Source organism: Mixophyes fleayi, chromosome 2 (genome assembly GCF_038048845.1).
Source record: "Mixophyes fleayi isolate aMixFle1 chromosome 2, aMixFle1.hap1, whole genome shotgun sequence".
In the NCBI taxonomy this organism is placed as follows: Eukaryota; Metazoa; Chordata; class Amphibia; order Anura; family Limnodynastidae; genus Mixophyes; species Mixophyes fleayi.
In genome coordinates this window covers 251,888,800-251,901,357 of record NC_134403.1, presented here as the reverse complement: position 1 = coordinate 251,901,357, position 12,558 = coordinate 251,888,800, and positions in this window count along the sequence as shown.

The following is a 12,558-nucleotide window of genomic DNA, read 5'->3' as shown; positions in this document are numbered from 1 at the left end:
AATAACTTTTTTTTATTTTTTAAAACACTTGGGAATAATGGGGAAATAACTATGCCCTTAGAAGCACAGAGCACAGGACACAGCACCACTGGACTGTCACTGAACAGGACACAGCACAGGACCCAGCAGCACCACTGAACTCAGAAGGACAGAGCACAGGACACAGCACCACTGGACTGAACAGGACACAGCACAGGACCCAGCAGCACCACTGAACTCAGAAGGACAGAGCACAGGACACAGCACCACTGGACTGAAGTGAACAGGACACAGCACAGGACCCACCAGCACCACTGAACTCAGAAGGACAGAGCACAGGACACAGCACCACTGGACTGAGCACAGCACAGCACAGCACAGAACTGAACAGCACGAGATCTACCAGGACAGAGGACCACCTAACCTAACACACCCTCCCTCTACCCTGATCAATGCCCGAGTGAAGATGGCGGCGACTAGCGGGGAATTTATAGGATCCGAGTATTGCGAGATCCGACAACGGGATTATGAGTCAGAGCCTCGGTTTCACATTTGATTTTGGCGCCAATACCCAGATCTGTCTCGGATCCGACTCGGATCGGCAACGGTCGGGTGGGCTCGGATTTCAGAAATCAGAGTGCGCTCATCTCTAATTTGGTACACACTGAAACGACATATGTGGTCCCTGTAGCAATATTCCCAAGAAATTTAAATAATGGGCCGAACATGTTCATTAAGAACCACCCAAAAACCCTTAAAAGGAGAAAGAAACACGTCTTCCCTATTCATTCTGTAACACATAGTTGTGTTTAGTGTACGTTCATTTGAACCGCACAGCAACAAATTCTTTTACTATTATGGATACTGTTGAAGAACAGCAAGCAACTGAGGTGAGGGCTAGCTGTGTTCTGCATAAATTTCTTAGGTGCAAAAGCCCGTGTGTGCGCAGTACACATACCAATATGGACAACAATATCAAAGAAATGGAAGTTGTCGGGTTTACACCATCAAATTAAATTGAGGCATACCTTCAATATTTTAACAGCGAGGGTGCTGTGGCATGGAGAATGACATTGTATAATATGTGTACAGAATCATGTTATGTATGTATACTTTATGTATTTGAAATACAATAAACCTTTTATCCATCAACAATGTCATATATGTCACTTACTATTCCACTTGCTGGTAGATCATCACTTTGCACCTCATCAGTAGGAGAACTACTGTCTGTATCCAGGCTGTAGGTGGACTGCCTTGTTATCTCATTTTTACAGATGAAGTGCATATGCTCCTCTGCTGCAGTCCCTGATTTTTTTGAGGCCTCAATCTTATTCAGTTCTTTTTTGGATACTGTTAGAAGGTTCTGTATTTTACCCTTGGTCCATTCTAAATTTGCTCCTGGGTTATGTGGAAGGCGTGTTTTAACCAGTTCTTGCATAGCCACATTCTCCAATACCGATTTTAATATTCTTTAGATTTTATTATCCACAAACAGTGATGAGCCCTATATGTTTCAGTGAAAGCCTTCATAAGCTTCACATTGTGGTCATATGCCATTTTCAAAATTGATCTAAAAAATATTGAATACAAAATGTTATTTTTACACACAAATAATATCCATGTTAGTTTTGTAAATAATCAAAAGTTTTTCATCATAAAGCAACAGATGATATATTGTTCACTTTTTAATACCAATATGGAATATATGCACGCAGGGCCGCCGAGAGGGGGGGGGAGCGGGTACTAATTACCCGGGCCCGGCATGTCAGGGGGCCCGGCCCGGGCCCTTGCGCTGCTGATTTTTTTTAATTTTTAAATTTTTTTTTTGAAAACGTTTTTTTCCCTTTCCTTTTTTTTTTTTTTTTTTTTTGGCGGGGTGGGGGGGGGGGCTCGGTCGTTGGTGGGGGGAGCAGGCTAGTTTAAAAAAAAAAAAAAACATACTCACCTGATCGCGGAGCCGGCATCCCTCCTCTCTGCTGCTCTGTGCTCTATTCAGACTGTCTGAATGCTGGGTGTGATGTCATCATGTCATGCCCAGCATTCAGTCAGTCTGGAGCACAGAGCAGCAGAGAAGACCAAGAGAGGAGAAAAGGTAAGTGAAGGGAGGAAAACGAGGGGGGCACAGAGGGGTTAAAAAACGGGGGGGGGGGGGGGGGGCAGCATGACAGAGGGGTTAAAAAATGAGGGGGAGCACAAAGGGGTTAAAAAACGGGGGGGCAGCATGACAGAGGGGTTAAAAAATGAGGGGGCACAAAGGGGTTAAAAAACGGGGGGGCAGCATGACAGAGGGGTTAAAAAATAAGGGGGGGCACAGAGGGGTTAAAAAACGGGGAAGCAGCATGTCAAAGGGGTTAAAAACGGGGAAGCAGCATGTCAGAGGGGTTAAAAAATGAGGGGGAGCACAGAGGGGTTAAAAAATGGGAAAGCAGCATGTCAGAGGGGTTAAAAAATGAGTGGGGGCACAGAGGGGTTAAAAAATGGGAAAGCAGCATGTCAGAGGGGTTAAAAATTGAGGGGGGAGCACAGAGGGGTTAAAAAACGGGAAAGCAGCATGTCAGAGGGGTTAAAAAATGAGAGGGGCACAGATGGGTTAAAAAATGGGAAAGCAGCATGTCAGAGGGGTTAAAAATTGAGGGGGGAGCACAGAGGGGTTAAAAAATGGGAAAGCAGCATGACAGAGGGGGTGAAAAAATGAGAGGGGCACAGATGGGTTAAAAAACGGGGCAGTATGGCACAGTGGGGTTAATAAACAGGGGTCAGCATGGCACAGTGGGGTTAAAAAATGGTGGGCAGCATGACACAGTGGGGTTACAAAGGGGGGGGGGAGGCATGGCACAGTGGGATTGAAAAAGGGGGGGAGCAGCATAGTATAGTCTGATGAAGGGGAGCCAGATGAAGGGGGCAAAAACAGCATGGAGGGCACAGTGTGATCATAAGGCATGGCGATGATGAAGGGGCACATTATTGTAATATTGGAGCTGGAGGAAGGCCTAATTATTAATCGTGGGTGCTATTGATTTAACGCTGGGGCTGGCTGTAATTTTCTAAATGTAGCCATTTTTTTTTCAAAATAGGTCCTTCAACATTTCTGGATCCGGACAAGCCACAACTAAAGAAAGCAGCAGCCACAGGTGGAGAAAGTGAGAAGAACAGGTAGGAGAGAGCAGCACAGTGTGTGAAATGTTGTGATTCTAGTAGGGACAATACCAATTTTTGGTGAATGTTGTGTCCAATGTAAGGTGTAGGCCAAGACTGAACTGTTTGTGTACACACTGCATTGTTTGTATACTACCCTGTGGTGGTAGATGTCCTGAAAGTCAGGAGTGCTTAAACATATGTGACGCTCCGGCGAATTGAGAGCCTAGTGGTTTTTATGTTAGCCACGCCCCAATGGCACGTTTGCCACGCCCCCAAATGCATGACCGCACCTCCCAAAATTTTTGCACTGCCGTTTGGCTAGCCACGCCCCTGAATATATGACCATATACCTAATCTTTTTTGCGCCGCCGTAAGGCGGTGCAAAAAAATTTTGGGGCTTACTTCACTATGAGGGGGGCCCCATGAATTTGTTGTACCCGGGCCCTGAATTCTTCTTGGCAGCCCTGTATGCACGTTGGCTGTATTGTTACAAACCATATAGCCAGTTTTTCAGCTAAGTACAAACGTAGAACAAAGCTTACATTTGTTATGGCCTACGACCACCTAGATGAGCTTTTAGAACAGATAGGGTAGAGATCTTCATCTATAGCAGCCACCTTTCTATATGCTCACAGGTCTTAGGCTCAGAGTAGTAAAAGCTCATCAAAGATGACTGCAGCGCAGGTGGAATCAGGGGCGCTGGCCCAGGCTGGACCGGATGGTCAGAGGCAGGCCGAGGTCAGGGTCACAGTCAAATAGCGGAGTCCAATATATAAGCCAAACGGTCAGGGCAACCAGCGATGGTTCAGAGTCCAGGTACAGGCAGAAGGTCAGGGCAACTAGCGATGGTTCAGAGTCCAGGTAACAGGCAGAGGGTCATACACAGAAAAGCAATCCAAACATATACACCAACACAGCACAGGAGCAGGTAAGCAAACTGAGTATCAGAACGCTATAACCGGCAGGGAGGCTAAGCCCTCCCTGCCTTAAATACTGATACTGGACAATCAGGGCTTTGCCCTGTAAACACCTCCAGACAGTGGTGATTAAATTAAAGGAAGCTTAATTAGCCCACAGGCTTGGAGATGCACACCTGGCTGCCCTGTATTGCAGGGGCGCAAGCGCAGTCATTTCGGCATCCAGCCATTACCCTGGTAACGGCCGGGCCGATCCAGGAAATGACCCGGTCGTCTCCATGATGCCAGGAGGAGGCAGAAGAGAGTCGCGGCAGTGCCCGGGGCCTCCGTGGCTCCTAACAACATTATCCTTCCACAAAGAACATTCCTTGTAGAGTCGCAGATGTAAGGTTGTAAAACACTAATATCCCTTTGTACTATCCCATCAGATTCCACAGAGTTTTAGGGGTTAAATATTATGATATATTTCAGCAGACACAAGTTTATTATACATGGATGAACTTCACCCACATTGCTCCATTCTGGACCTATACCATCACTGATTGATCTACAACTGAAGTGAACACTCATGTCTTTGTTTATATAATTACCGAGGAGTCTGTCTGGCGCCGAGGGACATGAGAAAATGGCGAATGAGGAGCAGGTGTCGGTGGGGTTGCAAGAGCTGATGGAAAAAATTGAACAAGTAGTGGTGGGGGATGGAGAAGAAGAAGAAATGCAATTACTAGACATTAAAAGAGCAAAATCAATGAGCCCGACACAGGTGGAGATGATAGTGAAAGTGCTGGACCAGTACGACTACGACTGCCAGATGCAAAAATACTGAAATGTTAATAACAGAAAAGAACTGATAATGCAGAAAGTCCTCAAACAAATAAAAGAGAAATTGGGCAAGAATAGGACCAAATTTCAAGTGCAAAAGTGGTCAGACCTAAAAAATAAAGAACAATGCAGACTGATGAGAATCTGTAAAAACATTTTAAAAAGTGAGTATTACATATTGTACAATTGTTTGATGGACTTGTTAGCAAATTTGCAGACAAACAAATGAAAATATTAAAAATTATATAAAATATTATTCTATTATTAACAGACAGAATAATGCACAATGACATGTGCTGCGTAGGTACAGAAAAGGTTCAAGTCCAAGCTGAAGAGATTGTTTTAAAAGAAGAAAATATAGATACAGAAATTGAAGATATTAAAGATGTAAAAATAAAATAAAAGTATTTTCAATGACATGCATATACTGTCACATTTGTTTGGACATACGTGTACCGTTATAATGTCTGTTTTACAGAACCTATGGAGCAAAAGGGCAGCTTTGTAGGAAAACACCAAGAGGGACCACAACATAAAGTTATTTCGAGCAGTGTGCAAGGTGAGCAAATGGAACTTTGTATGATGTTGGAACAGAACTTGTGTTCCTGTAATAGAAGTAAATTGCTAAAAATATTATATCCTTTTCTCATAGATACCATCGTTATATCTGATTATAGTTCTGAAGGAGAGAAAAATATTCCTTTGAAGGGTGTGGTCAAGAAGATGGAGACGTTGAACGAATATTTTCAAGAATTAAGGGCAAACATGTGCTGTAAAAAAAAATTAGAAATAAATTTCATGGAGATGTATCAAGTGTCTGAAAAGGTTATGTCACAAAGCAATAGCCAGTTTAAGATTTAAACAGTTTTATCTTATAGTGCTAGTATATTTATATTTTTTCATGTGTATATATTTTTCACAGGATAATTTTTGAAAACAGTTCAACAATAAATCTGTTGGAATAACAATGTGAGATTTATTTTGAGTATTTTACAGAACTATAAATATATTAATAAGTAAATAAAGGGACAAGTATAAAACATGTTGAATATACATGTACAGGGATCCAAAGCCCATGGGCAAGATACATTACCATGTACACAGGTGTATAAATATACAGCAGTCATATACAATATACATCTATATAAAAGAGAAACGTGGTTTTCTTGTATAGTACATGTACACAGTTGTATAATTATACAGGCAGACAAATCTAATACACATTTTTGGTATTTCAGACATTTGCAATACACAGTGCTTTTTTTCCCATTGAACAGCGTTCCGGGACCTTTTTTTTTTGGCTTTGCGGCGGCTTCTCCGCCGGCCTTTAGCACATGCAATGAAATAAAAAGAAGTAAACAATACCATCTGTCCGGCGCAGCCGCGCCCTCCTCCCTTCTCTATTTCCAATGGCTGTTGGGCGTGATGTCATTACGCACGTCGCGCCCAACAGTCATTCACGGAGCTGTGAGGAGCAATCAACAAGAAGAGGAGCGCCGCGACAGAAAAGAAAACTGAAAAGAAGTGACGAGGAAAAAGGAGGCAACAGAAAGCAAGGTAAGTTAGAGGAAAAATGGGGCGCCGTTTAAAAGAAAGTGGTCAGAAAAATAAATGGTGATAAAAAAAAAGAAAAAGGCCAGCATGAGAGGGGCGGGCCCGGGGCACAGCATAAAAACTCAAGGGGGACCAAAAAATGATTAGGGGCACTGGCACAGCATAAAAACTCAAGGGGGACCAAAAAATGATTAGGGGCACTGGCACTGGCACAGGATGAAAACTCAAGGGGGACCAAAATATTATTAGGGGCACTGGCACTGGCACAGGATGAAAACTCAAGGGGGACCAAAAAATTATTAGAGGCACTGGCACTGGCACAGCATAAAAACTCAAGGGGCACAAAAAAATGATTAGGGGCACTGGCACAGGATTAAAACTGAAGGGGGACATAAAAATTATTAGGGGCACTGGCACTGGCACAGGATGTATACAATACATATAATACATTAAATGTATGTTAAGACATGAATATAAAAAAATAAATCATAAAATATTAACAAGATGTGAGTTCCACCGCCTTTTTTTTTTTACAAAAAAAGCACTGGCAATACACATGTATAGAAAACAAAGCTACGTGTTTTTATTGTAGACTGTACTGAAAAATTTGTATAATTAAACAAGCAGACATGCTATACACATCAATGCAGTAGTCAGCAACCATTGCCTTACCGTTAGAAGTAGAGATGGTCACTGACCCCCGAGTTTTGTTTTTGGATCTGGATTACCTTCGTGTTTTGGTTTTGGTTTTGGTTTTGCAATACCGCCCTTGTGTGTTTTGGTTTTGGTTTTGTTTGGTTTTGTTTTGCTATTTTTGAAAATAACCTAATTTAGTGCTCCACCATTTTCTTAGATAAGTGAGGTAATTCTAAAGCTAATAAATTAGGAAAAAAACTGTTTAATCCCTGGTAGGCCGTCCTTAATGCGAACACTTGTCTGCAAATTATACAGTCAAACCTGGTTGTCTACCTCCTCCATCTTTGATTATTGGCAATGTAGCCATCGTCTTTGGGTGTATATTACACCCTACACTTGTAGTTGAATATTAAAAAAGCAGCCTGCACAGACTGTGGAGCTAGAAAGTAAAATTAAATGGACCACGGTACTTTGGTGGCTATCTATGCCCCCACCCCCGCCCTCCACTTGTAGTTGAATATAAAAAAAGCAGCCTGCACAGACTGTGGAGCTAGAAAGTAAAATTAAATGGACCACGGTACTTTGGTGGCTATCTATGCCCCCCCCCCCCGCCCTCCACTTGTAGTTGAATATAAAAAAAAGCAGCCTGCACAGACTGTGGAGCTAGAAAGTAAAATTAAATGGACCACGGTACTTTGGTGGCTATCTATCCCCCCCTCCCCCGCCCTCCACTTGTAGTTGAATATAAAAAAGCAGCCTGCATAGACTGTAGAACTAGAAATTCGAATATACAAAGAAATGGACAAAGGCAGTTTGGTATCTGTCTGCATCAGACCCCCCCCCCCCCCAGCCACGTGTAGTAAAATAGAAAAAAAAGCAGCCTGCATAGACTGTAGAACTAAAAAGTCGAATATACAAAGAAATGGACAAAGGCAGTTTGGTATTTGTCTGCATCAGATCCACTCTCCACTAGGAGTAAAATAGAAAACTATTCAGCCGTTATATAATCTAGAATATAAATAGAAATTGAGAAAGGCAATTTGGTATCTGTCTGCATCATAATCATTAACATCCTCATTAGCGCCCTCGTCACCTCCATAAATCTCCCACTCATCCTCTTCTATTTCCAAAGTGGCATCCTCAATTTGTGCATCACTGGCTAAACTCGGGCTCTTCAGGTACACATCAGCAGAACTGCTGAAAGGGCCCTTCTTTATGGGTACACTAACAGAATGCTCACGATTAGACATACCACTGTTGGATGGACTCTCCACAGGGATTGGTGTCTTTTGTGAATCAGAGCAAACGTTATCCTCTAATGCCTTACTGTTATCTTGCAGCTCGGCTTTGACGCGTAACAGTAGTTGTGCACCAATTGTAGGCTCGGTAACTTTTTGGGATCTGCCACTAATAGCCAAAGGTGAAGGCCTCATTCTCTCTTTGCCACTGCGTGTGTAGAATGGCATGCTGGCAATTTATTTTTTTTATCGGCACTTAACTTTTGCTCAGTAACACTTCTTTTTCGCTTCAACACAGTAATTTTTTTGGGGGATTTTTTTTTTGGACTGATTTTGAAACACTGTGTAGTTTGACATCGCCTTGCCCAGATGACGTACTGGGAACACTAACATCAGGACTGGTGACAGAACCTGGTTGCTCATTCTGATCATATGTGGACTGCTTTGAATCCATTCTGAGCGCCAACCACTTGTAGTGGTAAAAATTATTTAGTAAGATACTGCTGACAGATAGTAGTTTTGACAGCCAGAAATATTTATGCACAATTATAGGGAACACCCCAAAAGCACTGAGGAGTGCTAAAAATTATTTGGTAGATACTGCTGATAGATATGACTTTTGACAGCCAGAAATATTTATGCACAATTATGGGGGACACCCCAAAAGCACTGGGGAGTGCCAAATATTACAAATATAAAATAAACCTCTATCCTCCTCTCTCCTCTAGAGATTTTTGTTACAGCAATTGGAATAAGAATATTGTATTCTCTGTCCCTGCTCTAATCAGCCTGTGACTACACCCTGCTCTCTCCCTCTGTCAAATGGCGATGGATTGCTGTGGAGGCAGGTATTTATAATCTTGAAGTATCGCGAGAACTGAGGCACGAGATCCGACGATGTCACAATGACGTTCGGCCTCGATTTGGATTCGGAGCGGGCGGGAGAGTACCGAGCTACTCAGCTCAGTACTCGGATACCCAAAGTTTGGGTGGGTTCGGTTCTCGGGGAACCGGACCCGCCCATCTCTAGTTAGAAGCACCTAATTACCAATTGAGTGACGTGTGGACGCACCACGTGGGAGAGGTACAGGCATCAGAAATTTACATACACGCATCTCTAAAGGAGTCTCAGCCCGAGGAACTATCACCAGTTGGTCTTGGATTGATTAAAAATTTATACACATTAAATGATCGTAAGGTGATTGGAACAAGATTATTAAACAGTACGACCAACCAAATGAACCGACAACTGTCACTTTTGGGGTGACTTTTGACTATCGTGTAATCATACACACTAAGACGACATCCGACCGAATGGTCTTATGTTGGCTGTTTTGCACGATGATTGGACGAAAAAGCTCCAATGTGTACCTAGCCTCAGAGTAGAGCTTATTCATTCTAATTTCATTTACCAGACTGACCACACTGACGATAGCCATCTTTCATGCAGCTGCAGGGGTGGGATGGATGCTGTACACCAGTACATTGGAAAAACCATGATACTCTTCCTAAATTAATAAAATATATACATGGCCAAAACAAAACTGCATAGAAAAGTAGAAAGAGTTACAAATTGGATCATTCTGGTCATTGCTTTCATAACATTGCATATTAATTTAAATTGAATGACTATTTACCCCACTAGTTAATTTTGGTACATTAACATAATAGGTGAATTAAAAAAATGAATTAGTTGTACTGTGTAAAATGATCATTATCAGACGTTATGTACACCATATCACTTTATAGTGTCAGTCTTTGTTGTTTGCATTGTAATTGAGATGGGTGTACCTAGCCATTCAGGTCCCTGATGCAGTTACTGAGATGGTGCCGTTCTATCCCTGGCACAACATTTGTTTATCAGTTATGTGTGCTTTAAAAGACTAATATAGTAACTTTAAAAAAGATAAATATCACTAATTTATACATTAGGATCCAGACAAATGTGTTTACGTCAGCTAAGCATGTTCCTTAATTTGTTTTATGCTAAGTTATTAACTGGTTCATGTATTCATTTTGTATCAATGTATTATTATTGTATGTTTCTTTTTTGTATTGACGTACCCTTGTTGTACGGCACAGTGGAATCTGTGACATCATATAAATAAACAATGATGCTGCTGATAATTTGTCATCCCTGATGAATTCCCCATATAAATGTTTTCAGTGACCCACAATATTGCTATGATCAGTCCTCAACTCATGGTTATTATCACAAGTATAATTATAATGTGTGTTAGACATTAGAGGCTGCAGGCTGCTTATTCTTGCAAATAATTATTGGCGCAGTTAAAGGTCAGATTAGTATACCCATTAAACCATAGGATTAGTTCTAGTAGTAATTCATGCGAGTCACTCCCTAATGTATTACCTGCTTTCTTTGACATAATGTCTCGCTCTCTGTCTCTCATAATATTATTCATGTCTTCCCTCGCTGCTTGAATTTAGCTCCTTGGGTTTGTTCCAGGTAAATAACTGAACATTTGTTAAGAGACAGTGGATTGACTGCCAATCTACTTTCTGGGGAATATAGAGTATTACACCCCCTACAGAAGCCCTCTTGTACACCTGTACCACATATCTGATGAATATGTTCACTCAAAATTGAAGTATTGCTAGGACCTCATATTAAAGGAACACAATCATGAACATTTTTACAATTTTAAAGGAAGGCATATTTTTTTATCTATTTTGTGTATGTCTACATTGCTACTGTTTTATTGTTGGAGTTAATGTCCCTCATTTGTAATACTGCACGTGACTTCTGTGTGGCCTCCTCTCTCTCTTGAAGACAAACTAATAAGATATTCTTGCTGCAGGATTTTATGTGGATTATATAAGTTTAAAACAATAAACCGCTTATGGTGGACCATATATAATACCATTTTTACCTTTACCAGAGTAACTTACGAACTATAATAAAGACACAGAGACTTGAATTGGCGTTTGAAAGATCAGGAATTTATTGAAGGCGAAACCTGCTGGGGAAAATTGGTGGCCAATATAAACAGACCAATCAGCATCAAGGCCACACCTACAAGATGTAAATTCCGTCCAAACTAATATGGACCCAACCAGGCGTAAAAAGCCAAACTCCCCCGTTTGACATATTAGCTGAGGCCCGCCCGCCTAAGCGGAGCCCCTTAAACCCCGAAGGGCTATTCTGACTAATTGCCCAATCCCTTTAAGGGGAGAGTGCCTACTACGCCTTAAATGTAACAAAATGGCCGCTGATTGGGCTGCTTACCGCCACTTGCAAACACAAGTACCAATACCAATACTATAATTATGGGATGGGTGGGTGGGTAACAACTCCAGCGGCAAGAGGATGTCATATCCTTTTCCTATACATTATAAGCCTCCTCTGTGAAACTAAACTCCTCCCCTTCCGACTCCACTGATTGGTAATTCAGATTCTTACCACCACCCAGATAAGTTAACTCCTGGTATGCCTGTACTTTTTCTACTGCCAGCCCCCTCAGCGTTTATATCACCTTGGTCTCATGCAATCCCTCTGTTATCTTAAACCGCTTATGGTGGACCATATATAATACCATTTTTACCTTTACCAGAGTAACTTACGAACTATAATAAAGACACAGAGACTTGAATTGGCGTTTAAAAGATCAGGAATTTATTGAAGGCGAAACCTGCTGGGGAAAATTGGTGGCCAATATAAACAGACCAATCAGCATCCAGGCCACACCTACAAGATGTAAATTCCGTCCAAACTAATATGGACCCAACCAGGCGTAAAAAGCCAAACTCCCCCGTTTGGCATATTAGCTGAGGCCCGCCCGCCTAAGCGGAGCCCCTTAAACCCCGAAGGGCTATTCTGACTAATTGCCCAATCCCTTTAAGGGGAGAGTGCCTACTACGCCTTAAATGTAACAAAATGGCCGCTGATTGGGCTGCTTACTGCCACAGCTAAGGTTCCCCACCAGGAACCGCAGCCCGCCACCAACTGACCTCTCATAGCCAAACAAGAAAACCAAATATCTGCTCTAAAAAATATGCCATACCCAAATCGGACAAGTGCACACCGTCGGGCCTATAGTACTGCGTCAAAACCGCCCTTATGGAAGGATAACTAATGCAACCACCGCCTACCTCCTGAAAGATTTTCCGCACCGCCCGATTTACCTTTCCACGAGCTTTCTCAATACGAGCTGGCTTAACCGCCCCTCTCCAATTCCGCCTAGGGATAATGTGGGACCAAACTATTCGGGCTGTTGGCCAATGTAAATTAATGGCCCCGACATCAGATTTTA